Genomic DNA, 22,046 nt, shown 5'->3' on the forward strand with positions numbered 1-22,046 from the left:
TATAGTGTTATGCCACACGTCCCAGCTCCCAACTCCTTGTCTCTCTGTCATTCACAAATTCTCAGACGAGTTCATCTGATTGGCCCAGCTTGGTCCATGTGACATCCTTTTATGCTCCTGCATGGCTTATTGGCTGTTAGCGTGCCACTTCTCTGCGGCATACAGTTCCAAGGTGTAGTGGCTGGCACGATACCCTAAAAGGGGTCCAACCCAACTGATTTAAAGAGGAGAGATAAAAATGTAATTGTATCCAAAGGTTAGACCGGATTCCAGTTCTTCATTGTCTTTACTTGCTGCAGTGTGTAACTCAGTGTCTTGTCTGAAAGAAAGGGTTATGAAATACTCTCAAGATGATTCAACTCAAGGATGTCCATGAAGAGACGTCTTCAGGGGAGAATCTGTTCCATTTCCTCTCTCTTAATTTCTGGTGCAGCTGGCAATTCACAGTTTTCCTTGGCTTATAAACAAATCGCTCTGATGTTTGCTTCCATCTTCACAAGTTGTTCTCCCTTCTTGTGTCTGCATCTCTGTGGGTTTCTCCTCTTCTTCTAGGGACACCAGTCATATTATATTAAGGGCCCATCCTACTCCAGTATGAACTCATCCTAATTAATTGCATCTGCAAACACCCTATTTCCCAATAAGTTCACATGCTTAGACTGTGAATTTGTGGAGTAGGGGCTTAGGGATATTATTTCAACTCAATACATGTAGAATAATAGAATTTTTGGGTCAAAAAAGGATCTCAGAGTTGATCAAGTCCTGTTGCTATCTTACCATTAATTCCATCATTCTCTCTTGAATATTGTTCATTAATGAATTGCTTACTTCTTTGGAAGACTGTTAGATCTAATTTTTAAAGAACTACACTTTAGGAATAAATTCAAATACCCATCAATAGAATATTACATAAATAATGCATGCTATGTTCATATAATGGGATACTATGCAACCATTACAATTATAAAGACCAATATTGACACAATGATTTCACAATTAAATGAAAGGCAGGCTATGAAACAAACTAATTTCATTTATCTAGAGATACATGTACATGTATATTTTAAAGGATAAAAAGTGAAAAAGCTTGAAATTGGAATTTGATGCTGCAATTAGAAGTGATTGTTTTTTTTTCAAATTTTTCTATTGTATGTGATTTTTATTTACTTTAAAATAATAATGAAGTCTTTTTTAATGAGAGAAAATGATTTGCAAATAAAAAGGTATGTGAGCTTTTATTTTGATCAGAAATATTCTTTTCAGTAACTTCCATCAACTCTTCCTTACTCAGTCTATGGCTTCAGAGTATTATAAAGTAATATCTTTGTGAGGCTTTAAAAGTTCCCCAATAAGACATCATTTTTAAAAAGTAAGTAATACTATTTATATATCCTATGTTGCCCCATTCTTACCTTTATTGTACACGATAACAAATACAAGACCTTTAGCCTAAGAATGAAGGGAAATAAATGAGCAAGATCAGCACTGGCTTCTATTTACTCCTTTGAGTTCTTACCGATTTAATAAGTAGTGTATCTCCTAATACTGTACTTTGAATTTTTGTCAACAGTGTCAGAACATATCTTTTATTGTGTTGATCAGTCATTTTTAATTCCTCTGTGAATTGTTGTCCTTTTTTTAAACTTATCTATAGGAACTATTTATATAATAATCCTGTTACACACACACACACACACACACACACACACACACACAATTTCATACAATCTGTCATTTGGCTTTTGTCTTTCTGAGTCTCATCATTTGAGGTTTCCATTTTCAGGTATGTGAATGTTTCAATATTTTCTTTGGATTTTCTATTTCTCCTGTGCTGCTTGGAAAGAACTTCTCTTTTCCCAACAATATGGGTAGTATTCTCTTACATAGTCATCCTGTATATCTTACGTTAAAAGCACAGTGAATAAAGTATGACAATCTGTGCAAAGTCCCTCAGTCCTGCTGGTTTCCTTTCCATTTGTTCAGAATCTGTTACTTCATTATATCACAGGCCGTGAGTGGACAGCAACCAGCTGAGATTCAAAGACCATTAAGTCTAAATACTTGTCAATCACAAGGAACTCACAAAAGATATTGTGAGATCCTAGTCTGTAAAATATTTTCGGTTACTTTCACAATTTCCTGGTTGTTGATTCTGGCCAGAATCCACCTTCAATAAAATAGAATATTGAAAACATCTTTGATAAGCCATTTCATTGTGGGGATTGCATTCATTATTATCCCATCCCTGTGAACCAGTTCCAGATGAAAGCGTTTGCATAAAATATTATCACTCAGAGTATATCAGGAGCAAGTATTAGAATTACTATCATGTGTAATAATAGATACATTTTCCCGAGTGACAGCTATGATCCAGGCATTGTACTAACAATTTTAGAATTAGTTCAGTTAATCCTTAGAGCAGTCTATAAGGAATTATCCTCATCTCCATTATTCATGGGGGAAAAAAAGGAAGAAAAAGAAGAAATTGAGGCATAAATAGTACAATCTGTCCACAGTTCAGTAGCTGGAACATAACAGAATCAGAGTCAAATACACATTCCCTAAAGGAGAAAGCAAGGTATATTTATTTTAGATGACATATATGTAAATGACAATAACAATAACCAGAATACACTGCCAATAAAAGAGAAATGGTGCTTCTATGGCCTTTTATGAACAAAGTTGACACATTAGTGAATATATTGGGTTCACACTTCCCTACTGAGAGTCAAATGGTTAGAAGGTTACAGGAAATTACATTCTACAGTATAAACTAAGGAATAAATTAGCATTTCAAAGCTTCGTGTGTCTGTGAGGGAAATCTCTAGAACAGATCTGCACCATGCTGCACAAGCTGCTGATTGACATTCATTGAAATAAACAAGTACGTTGGTCCTTGGAGGCTTCTCACATACAATCATCCCAGCTAAACCATCCTCTCTGTTCCCTTTGTACAACCCTGCCCCTCCGTTCTTTCAGCTTCCAATCCAAGATTGACCACACTCATGAAAACTTTCACACACCTCAGTGGTTCTCAACGGACCATTTGTTCCACAATCTACTGGTACTGTTTTTACATTTTCATGTATTATATCTAATGATACATGAAAATGATAGTTGTATAACTCTCATTTCATAAAGCATTTACACATACATCTCCTCATTTAAATTCTCCAGATATTCTGAGTACAGATGAAAAAGTGATACTTTCATTTTATAGGAGAGAAAATATTACATAAAAAGTCCTTTCACAATGTGGTGGCAAACACATTTCTCCAGCCTCATAGACTAATATAAGAATCTTGTCAGAAATAGTTCAGATAACTTATCTGGGAAACCACTTTGCATTTGGTCCTTCTGGTCCTAAAACTTTCCCCCCAATACCATCTAACTCTTAATCCTGATTATCTTCTCTTTAAAACACAAAGTTGATTAAACACACACATACACACACACACACACACAATTGAAATGTTTGTTTTTACATGTGTGATTGGTTAGTGGACATTTGGTTTTGTTCAAAATGTCTACAGAAACATGTGATCCATACTGAAAGGTCTGTGATATTTGGCCTTGTCCAAAATGTCCATGCTTAAGAAAATGTTCCTGGGTTCAAACAGCCCATACGTTTATTTGTACTTTGGCTTATAGGATGAATACATAAAAAATACTATCATGTTTTCTTGGTCATATGGTTTTACTATTAGTAATAACACCCTTCTTGTCTCATTAGCCTGGCTAGTAATGGCACATGACGTTAGGTAGGTGGGTCTGGGTTCAAATTTGGCAGGACAGTGGAATTTACATGATCTATGGACATAATGTCTCTGTGAAGGTTTTGGGCAAGACCAAATATCAAGGACTTTTTGACATGAACCAAATGTCTCCATAAACATTCTGTCTATGTCCTGTAAGGGTGTGACTACTTAAGCATCTTCAACATGTGACAACTCCAGGAAATAGCTCCACGCTTTTAATTTTGGCACAGTTTCTGTATTGAGAGTGGTACTCAACAGTGTCTATAACATATGAGAAGTTGTAAAGATACCTTGATCGCTAGAGTAAGTTAGGATTTTGCAACCCAACTACCTTGAAGTAAAGATCCCATTTGAACACATATGTTCTGGTTATTTTGCTGTTTAAAAAGGTGTTAGTGCTTTATGGTTTCATAGACACTGTATCAGATGGATCAGCAAAAATGTCAATGTCAGAGGATCTACATAGCAAAATGGAAAGATATGCCTTTTGGGAACATGGGTCCTGTGCCCTATGATGCTGGAACTCAGCTGCTACTTCTAAGGACAAGGATTGACATCTGAGGCACACGAGGCTTTCTAAAGGAAAGCATAGCGGCATAAACAGCTTGTGTTCTCCTTCAGCGTTCCTGCCGAAAGGTTTCATTCCTCTAACTGGTTTTCCTTTGATGTGATGCTCCCTTCTGTTGCTCTCTAACCACATTCCTGGATCTGTGCTCTCTTCCTGTCACAGGCACATGCCCTTGGTAGGCACAGAGATGGCTTTGCAGGTGGAGTAATTAATAAAAAAAAGCTCAGGCCACTGCTTTCCCCTCTTGCTTTCTTTAAGTTATTAAAATTTTTTTCCTTAATTAGACTAGATCTAGAGTTCTAATGCAGAGGATGCCTAATCGTGATTAAACGAAAATCAACTTTTTAAAAATATTCAGTTTAGCTTGTTTCTATCCTGATGATGACTAAACTTGCAAACACAGTAATATTAGCATACTCTCTGCTGCTGTGAGTACAAGAACCTAACATGCATTTCATGAAACCAGGATGAGGTGAGTTAAATCATGAGCATGATTCTCTTCCCTTTCTGACAGACTACAAATGATAATCTTTTTGGAGATTATGAGAAATGAAGAAGTGAACATGTTCCTGGAAATTCCTTTTCTAGGCCTGAGCAACCTAAAAACAATGAATTTTGCTAAAGCAGAACATCCGTGCCTAGGAGTCAGTCTTCTTTACAGACTGAACCTTTATAGACACCAGGTTTAGATTTGGACCAGAATAAGACAGAGCTATTCTTTCTTTTTTCTTTTTCTCTTTGACACATATAAGGATGAATCAACATATATATTTTTTTAAGCAAGGGCTAGAAACACTTATTATGCTCAACACAACACATTGTCGTTCATCACCAGGGTTTTAAAACATTGATACTTAATTTATGGTTAAAATATCCCCCTGGCATTATTTGCTCATACAATGTGGGTAATTTGGATATGCTGTAGGCCAAGGAACAAAGAAAGGTTTTACAGACCAATTTCTATAGCTTTATCTTTATAACTACATCTATATCCATATCTATATTATTACCTGCACCTGTCATGAAATAAAGTCAAGTAACAATCATGTGGTAATAGAATGCTTTATGAATGTGAAAATGAGTTATAGCAAGCATAATCTGTACAGGTAGCTATATTTTTTTCCTGGCAGTTATGCCATTTGTTTCAAAGAACTTCAAAATGCACTTGAAGAAACTACACATTAACCTGTTTCTCTTGAGACTCCTTTGTGTTTTGCTGTTGCAATTTCTGGGGCTTGAACATTGGCTGCGAGCAACAAAAATGGGTCTTCAATGTTCATCTCAGTATTCACTTGAACGCATCTGTCTGTGTGATTCTGAACATTTACATTAACTTTCTCTGGGTTCATCTGATTTTCCAGCAGAATTTTGTGTCGTTTGGTTTTGCTTTTCTTTCAGAATACAAAGCTTTTCATCAACTTTCAGTAATTTTTTTCAGTGAAATTTATGGTTTGAATAAAATGAGCTCATCCAGTGGGTGCTATATAAGTAGCTTCCCGTGAATTCTCATGGCCGGTTATTTTCAATGTACCAGTAGATCATAAATCTCAAAGGTCACATAAATGTTTCTTCTCAAGGTATGCTCCAGTCTGTAAATTCCAAGGTGGATAGCCTACACTTCAAATTCTAAAAGCTGATTTTTATCTTCCTTTATTTTTCATCACATGTTTTTTTTAACGTCCAAGAATGGTGTTTAAAGGAGAACAACAAGTCTTGAATTTTTTTTTTCCACGAAATATAAACATTGTGATACTGAGTTCTAGTCAAGCTTTGCTTTCTAAATATCTTTAAGAGTTGAGCAATAGGACTTCAGTTATACTAAAGGTAGAAATGATTCATATAGTAAGGGAATAAAGGAAGGAGAAAGGAAAACAATAGAAAAATTATCCCATCAGCCCTCTAATGTTACACAAATAATCAAGGTTTATCAACAACAATTACTGTATTCCTTTCTTTAAAAAAAAATATTTTTAATTTAAAATGTTCTAAAATCAAAATACATCTTATATCAATGTATACTTTCACTGTAGTAGTGTTTTGATTTTTTCTGGAAAGACTTATTGAGAGGAGGGTATCTAGGAGACAATGTCTGAATATAGAGGAAACCATGTATTCAAGTTCTACATTTTCCCTAGATCTGGCCACCAACTAAAGTAGACAGAATATGAATGCATGTCTTGTGAGCTTGGAAAGCCAAGTTCAGAATTTATAATAGTCCATGACATTAAACTAGGAATGACATAATCTAGAAAAAAACATTTAGCAAGGTAGTAAGTGTGATAAACTCCACCCTGGATGGCTCAGGTGAGGGCAAGAATCTGGTTGGAATCAATACCAAAAGAGATATAGCTGCTAAGGAAACTTCTTACTAAGTAGGAGGCTGGATATGAGATGCCTATTTTGTTCTTAAAAGTTCTTTGTTCCCTTGCCTCAGGATTAGAATTGACAGAGATAGTTCTAATTGTTACTCCCAGTTGAAGTTAGGTGTTTTTTTTTTAGCAAGGAAATCAAAATCAGACCATAAAAGTAACACACAAGATATTGAGTAAGTATTGGATGGAATAGCCCAAAAGTGTAATTGAACAGTGAACCAAAGGCCTTCAGCCTTTCTGTTTTAAAAGTGAAGTATAATAATAGTCTCAAAATTTCAAGTGTCTGAGATAGTGTAAAATAGCAATAATAAAGAAAACACAATTTGATTGGTAATTGCATTTGGTGGTACAGAAGCTAAAGTTCCATTGAAATGGGTAGACAAGAGAATACGATCAAAAGTTTTGCATGTTCAGTTATGTTGTTAACTGTTTCAAAAGGTGCACTTCATAATATGATAAAACTTTAAAAGGCGTTTTGAAAGGTTTCAGCCTCAGGGTGAGTTGCAGCCATGAAATAACCCAAAAGCAATTATTTCTCTATCCTTATTCACTTCATTTCCACGTACCTAGTTATAGCGTGGCAATTAATTTCCAGTTTTCCAATGAGGATTATTTAAAGATTTGCCTTTTTAGCCATCATTTACAAACAGGTACGATGTGGCAGTTAGTGTGAAATGCGGTTCCAAACCTTAGCAACAGTGGAGTACAGTTACGATCATTTTTAATATGAAACATTAAAAATAATTTCCTTCTAAGCAAAAGGTATAGAAAATATTATGAGAGGTTTTAGACTTGCCATTAAAAAGCAAGACAGTAAATCATTACAAAGGCACCCTGCTTCTTTATTCACTCAAGTGTTTGTTTTGGTAATGGGTGGGTCTCGGTACTCAGGTGGCAGTTTAAACCCCTGGATTTCGAGTATGATTATTTGAACCACTTTATCAGTCTTATATTTTTTTCATTATTGAGTACAAGATCCAGTTGCTAGTCCTCTCTAGACTGCAGGTGGATGACTCATGATGATAATACTTACAAAAAGGAAAGGAAATAAGAAAGAAAACCGAGTAGGAAAAGCAGCACAGTTCTCACATCTGGTCCTACGGAGGTATTTTGTTCTTTTTGGCTGCCAGTTGTGAATGAACCTGGAATCCCACTGGTTAAATTATGAACTGCCAGAGTCAGGGCTGTTCCATCACTGTGCACACAAATGGGTTACATCCTGGTTAATAGCACTCCTTAGAGCAAAAGCGAATTCGGAGAATTCTGGACCACCTGAAGAGGGCGTTAGTTAGGTTCACACATTCCATCCCAAGTCTGTGCATAAATTGTCATCTTATATATCATATACAATGGCAATAGCCAAGCAACATTAGGAATAAAATAAAATAAACGTTTGCCACTGTGAGGTACATGCACATCTGCTGTCATAGTTCCCATTCTAGAATGTTACTGTGGCATAAACATATGGTAACTCCTAAATGTGAAATAAATGAATGTGAAAAAAGAAAAAGGAGGACCAGTTTCTCAAATCTAGAAATGCTGGTGAAGGCACAAGGAGCTCTTCCCAAAAGCAGTTTTTCATCAGACAATGAAATCTTTTTCAAAAATCTAAGAAAGAATGTTCCTGACTTTCAAATTCATCATGGACTCAATGGCAGCTGTGATATGAATGACACTGGTTACCATTGTAAGGTGGATGATGTTATCCAACTCTCGGACTTATAAAACTAGGATGGAATGAAATCTGTGTGTCTTGAAGAATTCCTGCTCTTCCCATGCAGCGTCAAAACAGAAGAAAACCATTATTTAATGCCTGCTCTGAACATACATTATTCTAAGCCCTATGAGAAGTAGTGAATTAGCAACAAAAAGCTCTATTTCTGCAAAGCTTACATGTAAGGAGAAGGAGATAGAAAATAAGCAAGATGAATTCTCTCTGGTGTGTGAGAAAGTATTAAAATTTAGGAGGAAAAATAAAACAGGAACAAGACATTTCAGATAAGAAGTCCATACTACATACATCAGAGTAACTTTCTCCTTGAAGCTAGATAAAATCACCAAGATGGCATAGAAGCAATAGAAAACAATAGAAAAGAAGTCTGGAGAAAGGGCTCCGGGTTTTTAAAATGTAAGATGTAAGAGAGATGAGGAGATTCCAGCAAAAGAGATGGATAAAGAGTAAGATAGGATGGAAACAGGAGAGTGTGGTGTGGGAAGTCAACAGTAAAAGCGTTTGGAGGTGGGGACAGTGTTCATTTGTATCAAAAGTAATGGAAAGGTCACTGACTACAGAGGTCAAAAAGAGGAGAACATGCTGCAGTTATATTTAATATCGTCTCGGTCACTCCATGACCCCAAGCAAAAGATGAAAATACAAAACAGAATGAGAAGCAATAGTAATTTGCTCAATTTTGCAGAAGAATGTACTTGTATTTTTCTAAGCTGTCTTGCATTTCTGTCAACATGTGAGGTGATTTATTTGTGTCCTGCCTCTCCCTGGAATGCCATTTGACTTCAGAATAAATTCTTTTAGGGACTGTACCCTGATATTGCCTTTTGAACTACTTGCTTAACTGTCTGTCTTCCTGTCCAGGCAGTAAGGCCATTGAGAGCAGGCCTATGTGACACTCGCCTCTGTTTACCCTAAACCTATTATTGTGCCGTGGATAAAGTAAGGCCTTGTGGTATTTATTATTGAAAAGGGGAAGAAAGGGAGAGAGAGATGATAATGGTGGGGCAAATTGGAGAGAGAGAGAGAGAGAGAGAGAGAGAGAGAGAGAGAGAGAGAGAGAGAGAGAGAGAGAGGAGGGAGGGAAGGAAGAAGAAAAAGTAGGTTTGTCCACTAACATTGGCATTGAGCCAGTTTACACAGCACTTAGACATCTGGAGAATTCTTCAGGGAAACAGGGAGTGACACTGAGAGCAACACACATACTGAAAAACTGTCCTCATTTCCAATAAATGGCCATTTGTTATCTACTTTATAAGAGTTCCCCTGTTAGCACTACAATTAGTCAAGGGTCAGTCTATGGGGTCTTTTCAAAATCCCTTCAGCACTTAGAAGAGGGAGTGTTTAATCTCAAAGAAGTAAGTTTACTTGGCAAAAATGCTCTGTTTTTACCTTAAATTTTTTTATTGCTTTTATTCGCAAAACAACATTCAATGTCTTCTCCTGAGAGCAATTACGAAGCTGGTGGTTTTAACGAAGTTAAGTAAGGATAAGAAAAGTTATTAACAATGCTCAAGAGAGAATAACAAAATTCTTCTGAGCAGATCTTCCAAAGGAACTCTGTGAAAAGATTTAATAAATAATTCTTCCTCCCTCTGTATCTCATCTCTCCCAAACTACTCTCCATTTTCTTACTAAATATCTGAAGGTAGAGTTTCTCCATAAAATTCAATAAGCTACTTTCCCACTTTGTTCTTGTAGAAATTTAATATGTATCTATGTTCCTAGCCAAGGTGAGACACTATAGTAAATATTCCACTCTTACAACATCTAGAAATGTTTCCTTCAAAACATAAATAATGGCATTTCTGGGACTTCTACCTAAAATGAGTTTATGGGCAGGTTCCCAAGCAATGGACACGATAGCCTGGAGAAAGGAGAATAAATTACAAATGAGGCTCATAACTTATACCCTTTCAGTGCTCACTTAGCAAACATCTAGTGAGCATATACCTTGCTTAGCCCTGTTCTATACAAAGAGAATAAAAATGTAGTCCAAACTTCGTGCAAGATACGATGGATATAAATATTACTATAGTTTGTAACTCACCACAACATCACAATAAGTGGTATTTATTGATCACTTATTGTGTTAGGCAGCACATTACATATATTAACTCATTTTAATCAAACTGGAAATCAACATTTCCAATTTGTGAAATAAGAAAATTGAAGCTTTGAGTGGAGCTGCAATTCAAACCCGATGGTGCTACTGTGCTACCCAGCCAGCATCCTCTTTTATAACGTGACATGGCTTTCCAAGGTCAGAGCTTGGATTTTTAAGTCAAACAGACCTAGTTTTAAATCTTGCCTCTATCATTTATTAGTTATTTAACTCTGGACAGAAAAATGTAGATTCTAACCTTAAACTGTTTTGTTTGTTAAATCAGAATTAAAAAAAAAAAAAGAAGAAGAAGAATCAACCCCTTGGGTCCTTTTGAGGGATAAGCAAATATTGGTTTGCAAAGAGCATGCCATAGTATCTGAGATTCAGGGAGTAGTCAGTAAAGTGTAACCATTGTCATGATTGTTACTAATGGTCTGATATGTCCTGATTATAAAAGTGAGCTTGATAAATGATCTCTGCTTTTTGAAAAACATGAATCAGCCCTTCCATAACGTCAGGGCTGAATTTGGAGTTGTCAGATTTAATTCCCACATCCCCCCAGCAATCCATTTTCATCTACTTACTCAAACCTGTTGTGTAATGTATTTATTCCATGAAGCTCTTCCTTCAGCACTGAAGTGACTAATTCAAAGTGCTTTAAATTTCAACTGCTTGGCACATCGATTTATAATTGTTCTTGTACAATATCTCTATCTAAAGTTCTTTTCAACAATAAATGTTAACATATCCTCCTTAGAAAGATCACATCTAGATTTTCTTAAATTGGCAGAGGGAAGATTCTCCCGCTGGACAGGGCTATGTTACATTACACATGTTCTGAGGTAGAAACTGTCGGGGCAAAGACATGTGAATACATACCATCTATCTTCCAAATTATAGATTGTATCCTCATTACAATCTACAAAGAGGGGCTAGATCAATATAATCAATATTATATTGAAAGGCAGCTGTCATCACAGGAGGCCTGAAAGGAGAAATTATTTTATCATCAAGATGTGCCAGCCACTCTGCAAGAGACAGTGCCTGATTTTAAAGTCATGTGGGTTTGGAGTCCAACTCTGATCTAGGCATTATTCATGACAGAGTCTGATGTAGGATCACTCACTTAAGCTCGCTGAACCTGTAACGTTGCCTCTGAAAGACAAAACGACTGAAACTTTCCTCTAAGATTGATGTGTTGATAAAATAAGATCAAACGATAGATCTTAGAAGACAGAATAGAAACACTTCACCCATTCCTTGGCATACCTAGCAGTCCTCAAAAAATCTCAGTGCCTTCCTTTCTCCTCCCTCTAATGAAAAAAAAAAAAAAAAAAAAAACGAAGAAGAAGCTAACATAGTAAATACTTAAATGAATAGATTAGTGAACTTTTAAAGAAGTTTTCTGAACTCTCTTTCATACTTAAAAGGGATACATAGATATTGTGTAGCTGAACTACAATTTGCTATCCGACCCTTTACACTCTTGGAAGCTCACTTAAAATAAAGCAATCATGTGAAAAATGCATTTATGTCTTCTACAAAACTGCCGTTGAAGGTATTTTCTATTATGTCACTCAAAGTGCCTTAAATTAATGCCTGTCTAAATAGTGCATATAGAATTCAACATCAATAAAGTGTCTACTCTGAAGAACTAAAAATCTTGTCTTTGTCTGACAGGAGAATGATTTCAATGGTGAAGGTGCCACGAGGGGCAGCCACGGGCTGGCTTTATCCCCCAGGCCCACAACCAGGATCTATATCTGTCCCCATAAAGCCAGCCCTCCAAAACCGATATTGATAGTAGCTCTTGATATGAAAATTGTTCCTTTTATCAATGTCTTGCAAAGACTCAAAATCGTATCTTCATAAATCGTGTTCAGCGTATTGGTCAGTAAGAAACAGTTGGGGCAACTCTCTAGACAAACAAAGCTTACAGACACTTCTAAGCCTCCCATCTTCCAATCATTTGTTCCACAGCTGAGGACATTCTAGACTCTCAAATGGATATAAATCATCCTGTTTCTACTTTTCTCTCCTCCTGAAGTTTACAGCAATTTTTCCCCCGACCACAGGTTTTTTTTTTTCTTTGTTTTTTTTTTCCTGACTTAAGTCAGAATCAAGTTGCACAGAATTGCATGCATCTCTAAGCTCTTTCTCAAAACAACAATCAAGTTGGTCTTTTTTTGGCAAATCTCACAAAGTGGCTTTAATTCTTGTTCTTCTTCCTGCCCCAGTATAGAATGTTAAGACCTTCAGGTATCACTCCCATAAATTAAAGTAAGCACAATTTAATGCTCAATTTAAGTAACCATCTTGTCTCAGCTTCCTGTTACAATTACCCATTTATTTTGAAGTCTCCTAGACTAAATAAATGAGGTCCTTATGATAAACCACCTCAAATCTTTCTTTCTTTCCTTTTTTTTTTTTTTTTTTTCGTCAAGTGGAATTAAATTAAAATATGTGAAAGGAGGACACTGTAGCAAACCATTAGAAGTTTAGAGCTGGAAAAAAATGTTAGAAGTCATCTAATATAATCTTCAAGTTGATTTATGGATCCTTTCTAAAAACTCTTAAGTTTGTCGGGGTAAAGGTCCCCATCATCTATTTTATTTTTTGTGCCCCCGCAGAGCACGAAGTTCACCAATCTACACACAATGGGTTCTCAATAAATATTTCTGACAATTGTTGAAATGTATAATATATCACCTTGTTGGACCCAATCTGTCAGTGCCTACTGGTTAATATAAATGATTTCCTGTGTTGAGTGTCCACCTTTGTAAACCCTAAATACTGCATGTTGATGCTCAAACCAAGAGTAGAAGTTCCTTCTCAGAATTTACTAGATCACGGAGGGTGTAACTCAAGAACAGTAATGTTACTTTAATGTAGCAGTCTGGGCGTTAATATGATATATTTCTGCTATTAAATTTTAACAGCTTTTAGGAGAAAAGATTTTAGCACTGGGTAGAAGACATTTACAACATCTGGTTTGGCATTTCAAGAAATATTCCCCAGAAAGTCCTGCAGTCCACTCATGAAAAGCGAGAGAAAAATGTCTGGCTTTTTTTCTGACCTCTATTAAACATGCCTTTCTCTGGTTCAACTTTTTAACAGAGAAATGTATAGTAGAATGTAAGAGAAAATGAGGGAAATGGAATGGGGTTTAAAGAAATAAAAATGAAAAAGACTGGATTCAAAAGGAATGCTTTTCACTACAAAATAATAAAATAAAAATGGAATCATGCACTTATTCCAGTCCCTGTACTGCTGTATGAAACAGCACCACCCCAACAAACACAAAAATCTCCCTAGAGCCCTAAAACAGATACCACTCTCCTACTTTCCAAGTATGGTAAACTGTGATATACTCAAAGAGAACATAGGAGGTCAATGACCACACCTGTTAGGTCGTCAACATTACATAAAAAACCATAGCTTCTGGAGGACAGAATTCTCATTAGATCAATATTTGCCTTACCGAAGTTCTTAACACAAAATAAATACTAAATAAACTTTTGTGACTAAATTGATAATATATTCACTTGTGTTTCTTATCATTGAGTTTTTTTGTTGTTGTTTTCTTTGTGTCCTTTCTGCTCCAATAAAAATAGCAGACTACTACGCTAGAATCTCATTTTAAGATTTTCATTAGGATCTAGGTGAAGGACCATATTATAGAATTACATATGTAAATAATGTTCAGTGCTTTGCTATTGAGCAGCAGCATAGGATAGTGGTTGATTCCAAGAGTCCAGAATAAGACAGGTACTTCATTATTACCCAAATGACCTTGGAAAAATTTACTCTTCCTGAGCTTCATTTTCTTTATCTATGAAGCATAGAAAACAATATTGACTCTCTCATATGGTTGTTTTAAGGATTAAAATAGATACTGCATGAGTGTTTCGAATATTTGTTGGACTATTTTAAGTGAGTTAAAAAATTAACTAGTTGTATTATTATTGTTAGAAAGTTAGGTGTGAAATGCGTACTCTAAATATGGTGTGTATGCAGATATGTTTGTTACTGTTTGTGCTGTTACAAAATAATTTTGGAAGAACTTAATTGACTTTGATCATATGTGGGGCTTTAAAAATTCTATTAATAATTTCTGGGTATTTGTTGTCAGTCCTCAATCTTAAAACAAAGTAGCAGTTAATAATTTTTTTTTTCTAATGGATATATTCCAGTGATTACACTAGTATAATGTTCAATATTCAAAGGAGGAGTTTAAACATCTGAGCTATGGTTCCATATGTACCACTTTCACCTTTTTTTATAATCTCAGTTTCTGCATTTGTAAAATGAGTATAACAACATTCATTCTGCAAACCTTCTGGGGCAGTTTTCAAGACTGAATCAGATCATACATGTGAAGTCACTCTGAAAGTATAATATAAAATGTCTTACACATATAGGTTTCTATTATTAGTCAAAATAAATTGGTCAATAGCTGAAATTTTATTAATTTATAATACATAAACAGTTTTCTTTGTCCAAATTAGATGATTCACCAGGATTGCTTCCTTGTCTTTTTGTTCCATCAACAATATCGTTTGTTGATCAATTAGTATATGAAATGGAGGATGGCACTGTGCAAACTGTATGTGCTATGAGGTAATAAAAGCAAATAAAATAGCTACAAAGAAATAAAATTTGGAAAATGACATACTATATAATCATAAATTAGATGGAATAGACTATACACAGATGTGGCAAGATATACACCCAATATTATAAAGTATACAGAGTGCAATCCCTTTTATATAAGCACATGAAAGGCTCTGGAAGAATATAGACCAAATTTCAGTGGTGATTATTTTCAGTCTTGGGGTATGGAGGATTTTACTACACATAAACAACAAAATTATAGCCCAATTTATTTTTATAATTAGGCTGTACCTTCATCAGGAAAAAAGCTATATGAAATATATGCTTTATAAATATATTTGCTGGAACCTTTTAAGTTACAAAAGTTTTTGTTCAAAGACAAGAAAAGTCCACTATAAAAATAATAATAGTGGGACTGTTCTGTTTTAAGCAGAACAGTGAGGCATGAAGCTTAGATACCTGGTCCAACTTCTGCCTGTGCATTTCAGGGAAGCTCTGGGCTCTGGGCTCTGAGGGATGCAGTTGAAAAAAAACTGAATTGAGTTATTTCTAAGCACCATGATGGATTCCTTGCATTATAGTTCTCTAGAAGGAAACGGAGGATAACTCTTTGTTCAATATTACTTTGACTACTAAAAAAGAGGAAACAATGAAAAGATAACAACAATGTAAGGTTATATGTGAAGTTCAGTAAATGAGAATTACCTCCCATATTTGTATAATCCTTTGAAATAAAAAAAATGATTTGCATACATTGTCACACTTCATAAGAACTGTGTGAAGAAGCTGAATTTCTTTCTGTGGTTGAAGAAAAAGCATTGTTGTTGTTGTTGTTGTTGTTGTTTTTAAATAGACATTAGGTGATAAAATCTGAAGACAAATCAAAGGCTTTATTTTGAAAGCACCAGTGATTCTCAGTCAAGCATACAGTCACTCTGCTGTATGGTAATTTAAAATGTGTGGGGTTTTTTATGTCCTCACAAAGATTGAGGGTGTCTTTGGCATTTAGGGCCAGAGGCCAAAGGTCCTAAAAGTCCTGCAGTTTACCAAAGAGTGTCCCATGTTATGAATATTTTTTTCCAACAAAATGTCAGTAGCAATCTTCCCATTGCTGTTGAAAAATAACTACACTATACTCCTATATTCTATAGACTTCTCAAAATACTATATTCCCAAGTGGCTTTGTGGGACTTGTAGCAGAGTTTGCACTATGTAGAACTTAAAACCTCCCAGCATTTGCTTCCTGATGCATCTTCTACTTCTGATATTACTTTACTGGCCATAGAGAGTAGGAAGAAAACAAGGAAGGAAGGAAGGGAGGAAGAAAGAGAGAATGGTTGGGAGAGAAGGAAGGAGAGAGGGCAGAAGCAAGGAGGGGAAGGAAAGAAAGAAAGGAAAGAAAGCAGACTGATGAGAGGGAAGACAGAAGGAAGGAAAGAGGACAGAGGAAAATAAATTGAACTTAAACATAAAAGAGAAGAGGAAAATTGACCTGTATTCATTTCAATGGAAAGAATGTCTCTGTCCATCCTCTAAAACATCTTTCACTCTTTCACATTATTGGTGTCATTATCTCTATCTCTATCTCTATCTCTATCTCTATCTCTATCTCTATCTCTATCTCTATCTCTATCTCTATCTCTATCTCTATCTCTCTATCTCTCTATCTCTCTATCTCCCTATCTCTCTATCTCTCTAACTCTCTATCTATATCCCTTTGCTAATGGAAAAGTTATTGGCCTGGAAATCAACATATTATAGCCCAACTTCACTATTAAATATCCAGGTAACTGGTTTAATGTTGCTAGGAATCTCTACAATAAGAAATGAGATGATGGATTGACTGTAAAATGTCTTATATCCTTTCTGTCTCTATTACTCTTATTTAACTGTATTTGTCTCATAGGAACTGTCCTCTCTCAGTGTCCATTATCCTGACATTTCTTCCACATGTTTCCAAATTTTTCTCACTTAAATATGAAGAAGAGCCCAATAGCTCAATTCTCTGCAGTCAACATTGAAAGGGGGATGTTCAATATTTACTCCACATTTTAATTTATTTCAGGTCTGTGACTTCTTTTAGTGAAGTATATAAAAATAATGTTCACAGCACACTGCCTGAACCCAATAGTCATGCAATAAATATTTTTCTTATCAAAATAAGTTTAGAATAAAAGATTCCAAAGAGAAGGAGCAACTCAAAAAATTCTATTTTTACATTGACTAATTAGTGTTGAAAATTTATGTTCCATTCTGTGATAAGTCAGTAGCTGTTTATACATTGCAAAATTGGATGGATTCTTTAAAAATTGGATTTATGCATAGTATTTATTTGCATCAAATCAAATTTTTTGCCAAAATGAAATAGTATAGAATGCCCTTGGTTCCATTTTTATTTTAATAAAATAAATAACTCTAAGATATTTGCTTCTTTATGTTGACTCCTTGCTAAAATAATATTCAAGGAAATGAATAATTTGTCTTATAATTAATTGCCAATCTATCCATAAGTATCTGTTCATCTCATCCTACTGGCCTCACCTTACTTCAACCTGTTGATTATTTCCTGCAATCTGTTTTATTTATCATGTACAATTGGCAAATGAGAAGACTAATTAGTTTATGCATTAATTGCTCTTCCATCTGTGTTCCCTTTTAGAGAACCAAGAACAGCGGTGGCCAGTAATTAAGACTAAGCATGGCCCATTACCTGCTACTACTTGGTTCTCTTTCTAATCCACAAGCTCTTTGCAGCCAGATACATGTGGGAGAAACACACCTTGAGAGTAAATTAAATCCTGGTCAAGTAAACCTTTATTCTGATTTTCAGTTCCAGTTTATTTTCAGGAGAAAATTGTTATATATAGATATAGGTATAGGTATAGATAAATAGTTATCAAACAATAAAAGTATTTTAAATAATATATAAGCAATATATATATAAATAAGCAATAAATTATACATATATAATTATATATTCAATATTATATATTATACATTATATATACAAAATCTTTTATTGCTTATTTAAGCTTTACTTTGAGAAAAACATACATTTCAAATTAAAATTGAAGTACAGATTTGGATTTTGAAAACAATTGATGGAATAACTGCCTATAGTCATAGTTTCTATGATCTAAACTTAAGATGTTTATTTTTTTCTTGGAAGGGTTGTATGTATGTGAGTGGTAATGGATGTGTTTGTACTTATAGAGAGACCTAGAACTGGCTGAGGTAAATTAATATTTTTATTCATTAATTTCCACCCTTAAAAAATAAATGAATATCCCAGTAATACACATCCACTGTGAGTATTATAATAAGAAATGTTTAAATTATCCACAAAAGTTCTCTCCAACCTTCCTCTACACACACACCTCAGAGTCACAGCTGCTTAAATGTGATACATACCTTCCAGAGCAGTTTATGTTTTACCTAGAGAGATGTTAAATATGTAGGTAGATAGTTGCCTGCATAAATATCTTTATATACATACGTATTGGTGGTGGTGTTAAAACCGAATTTAAGTTGCCAAAGGCTACTGGGAATAAAGCAGTACTCTGACAGTCTGACAAAATCGAATTTCTTGACTCAAGGAATCAAGAGCAGACAATCCAGATGAACCATGGGATGCCCCTTGACAAACAGAAAGAGGGAAGTGTCTTGTGTTTGGTTCGGGCTCCCGTTGAAGGGTTCTGAGGGAGACCTAAAAGACCTCAGATGAGTTTTAGACTGGTTGCTGTTTCTGAGGCAGGTTTAGGAGAAGTGGGACTTACCAGGGATGGAAGGCTGTCGAGAAGTGGGGCATGTTACCTTTTGGGTATCCCCAGGAAAAGATGGGTATCGTGAAGCAGAACTGGGCCATCACTGGAAAGAAGCAGCAGTCACTCAGAGAGGAGGTCTCCGTGACATTTTCCAACTGCTGCCTGACCTTGGGAGAAACATCATTTCCTGGTAACTTAGCAGCTGACTGTATCTGCATCTGTGCTTCCACCCAACCTAACAGCAGGAATGCTTTTTTCTGTCTTATCCAAGCAGATTTTCATCACGCCTTCCAGAATTTTACTCTTGTGGAATGTTATATATATATATATATATATATAGAGAGAGAGATAAAGATATAGATACATAGAGATACAGATATCATACTAAATATAGTTTTAATTTAAAAAGTAGGAAATTAAGTCACATTATACATATTTTGTGCAATTTCCTTTTTATATTTAGCAATCTGAATTCACTCTTCTAAATCAATGTGTAAATGTCTATGTTGTTATTTTTAATGGCTATCTAATATTTAGGTGTAATTTAACCCACCCTCCACATTATGTTTCCTCCAATTATTCATTGTTTTAAATCACTGTGATACATATATACACACAATTATTATATATAGTATATACACAACAAAAACATATATTTTAAACATTTCAGCAGGTATTTGTAAGTTATAAATTTCTAGAAATAAATTGCTAAGTGAAAGGATATGTGTATTTTAAATTTTGTTTACCCTTTAAAAGTGTTGTAGTTATTCTAGTTCCACCAACTATGTATAGGGGTGATCCTTTTGCCCCATGCATACCAATATTACATTTCCTAAGTCCTTGCATTTTTAGCAATGTCATAGGTGGAATTGGTATTTCACTATTATAATTTGGATTGTTGGTCACTAAGAAGTTTAGCATATTTTTAAAATGTTTATTATATAATTATTTGCATGTTTTCTTCATCCGCTTGCCTTTCATATCCCATTGAAGAAACTTGAACTTCACAGAAATAATTCCAGTAGGTTCATTATTACATGAGCAGTAGAGAATGTAAATGTTCAAGGAAGAAAACCACAGATCAAATGCTGAAATTCTGCTTCTGTAGCTTGTGTTTCACCGACCACAGGCCACGGGCAAGTTCATTGCGTAGGGAGGATGCCAGGAGCAACATATTCTAGGCTTGATTTTACCACTGACTCCTGGTGCAAATTCAGTTCCTCCACTGAGGAGTGGACTTGATACAAATTGTCTTTAAATAACAGGAAATCATATGATAAAATGAGATTATAAAGGTGAATTGCCTTGGTGATGAAGCATTTTAATTATTTTAATTGTAGGTTCTATTTAGTGTACAATTTTATCGTGTACCATGCTGCAGACCTAAGAGGCCATTTTATATAAATTGTGTTAAAATTTTCAGAACAAACTTTTGGCCAGGCTTTTTTTTTTAGTTTCCATGGCTTTGGATCATTTATTTTCCTTCTTTTTTCTGATTCATATCAAAGTATATAAAACACTCAGACATATGTTGTAGGTACCCTCTAGACAGATATGAATTAAGCAAAATCTCCTTTCTAGAGGTAAAAATCCTACCCTTGTGGACCTTAAGACTGAGAATAATTATTGTCGAATAGTTTCCATCTCATTAATTCCCCACCTATTTTTCAAATCTCAACTAAAACTAACTTTTTGCATATGAGTTATTATTCCTAATTTACTTTTACCTCAAGTCATATATTTCACTTAACTTGTGATCACAGTTTTTTATTTGGTCCAAATTTATTGACCTCAGGAAATTATAAATAGTATCGCAATTATTTAGCTTCACTCATTATTTTGGGATTCAATGTTTCTGTATGTGCAGGATTGCCTTCAAAACTGTGCTTTACATTTGTCTGTTTCTCATTTAAACTTCAGATGACTCTTTTAATCTTGAGGTGGCTAGATGTCAATTAAATTTGACAATTGTTAATTGATTATTAACTGTATTGATAAGGGGCATGATTATCAAAGAAGGATATATTAACTCTCAAAGAGCCTGCATTCTAGATGACTTCTCATCACACTTACAATGCATATTTTATTTAGAAATACAACAGCAAACTATTCTGCTCTATTTCATTGGCAAAAGAAATGATGCCTCAACTTAATCACTGTGTCTTCTCTTATCAGTCAAGGTAGCTATATATTGAAATACCTCTTGGACTTTTGAATTTCGTAATCTATAAACCCTTTATTCTTTCCTTTTTCTCAAGCTTTTATTCTTTCATTTAAAAAATTTCTTTCAACATGTTAAGGCTATTAATTCTTTGTCAAGTTATTCTTCAGAAAAATTTCCATATTTAACTTCTAATTGCACTTAGGGCACATTTTGAAGCACAATAACCTTAAATTTGTATATGAGGTAATGTATAGAACTTTTGTTTCATGACTTCTGATAGTATTACAAAACTATATCTTATCCTTAAATCAGGTAAATTCCCACCTCTCTGGTTCTAGTTGTTTTGATTGCATTTGTTACATTTTTTTCTGTAATTTAAACTTGTAATTAAGTAAGGTAGTAAAATGGAATGCTATTTTTTAAATAATGCTTTCTTTTTCTACTGAGCCCACCTCCTCGTTTGTTGCACAGTAAATACAGATATTTGTCTATTTTGTGAATATTTTATTTGATAGATTTGTATTTTATTTGTTCTGATATTAAAATGCTTTATTGTTATAGTTTTATTATAAATGTATGTAACTAATTATTAATAGTGAATTTAATAGACACCAATTATTTTACTTTGAAGTGTTTCTTTCAAACTATTTTTTTAACAATTTTTCTAAATGAGTCACAAATTCAGATTAAGTTTTAAAAAATCACACTATGATTTTTACTAGATTTGCATAAAATCTAAGCAGGAAAGAAGAATTGGCTTACCATATTCAATTTCCATCTGTGGATTTGGTATTTCTCTCCATTTTAAAATCTTCTTTAAAATATTCAGCAAAAATATTCAGATGATTCAGTTCAGCAGAGTTCTCATTACAATGACTTCCAAGCTTTTTTGTTGCTGCTCCTGCTATGAATGGAAACTTTTTGCACATTGTGCTAAGTGATTGTTGGTTACATCAGACACATATCAAGC

Source organism: Rhinolophus sinicus, chromosome 3 (genome assembly GCF_057876585.1).
Source record: "Rhinolophus sinicus isolate RSI-liver-muscle chromosome 3, RSI-T2T, whole genome shotgun sequence".
Classification (NCBI taxonomy): Eukaryota; Metazoa; Chordata; class Mammalia; order Chiroptera; family Rhinolophidae; genus Rhinolophus; species Rhinolophus sinicus.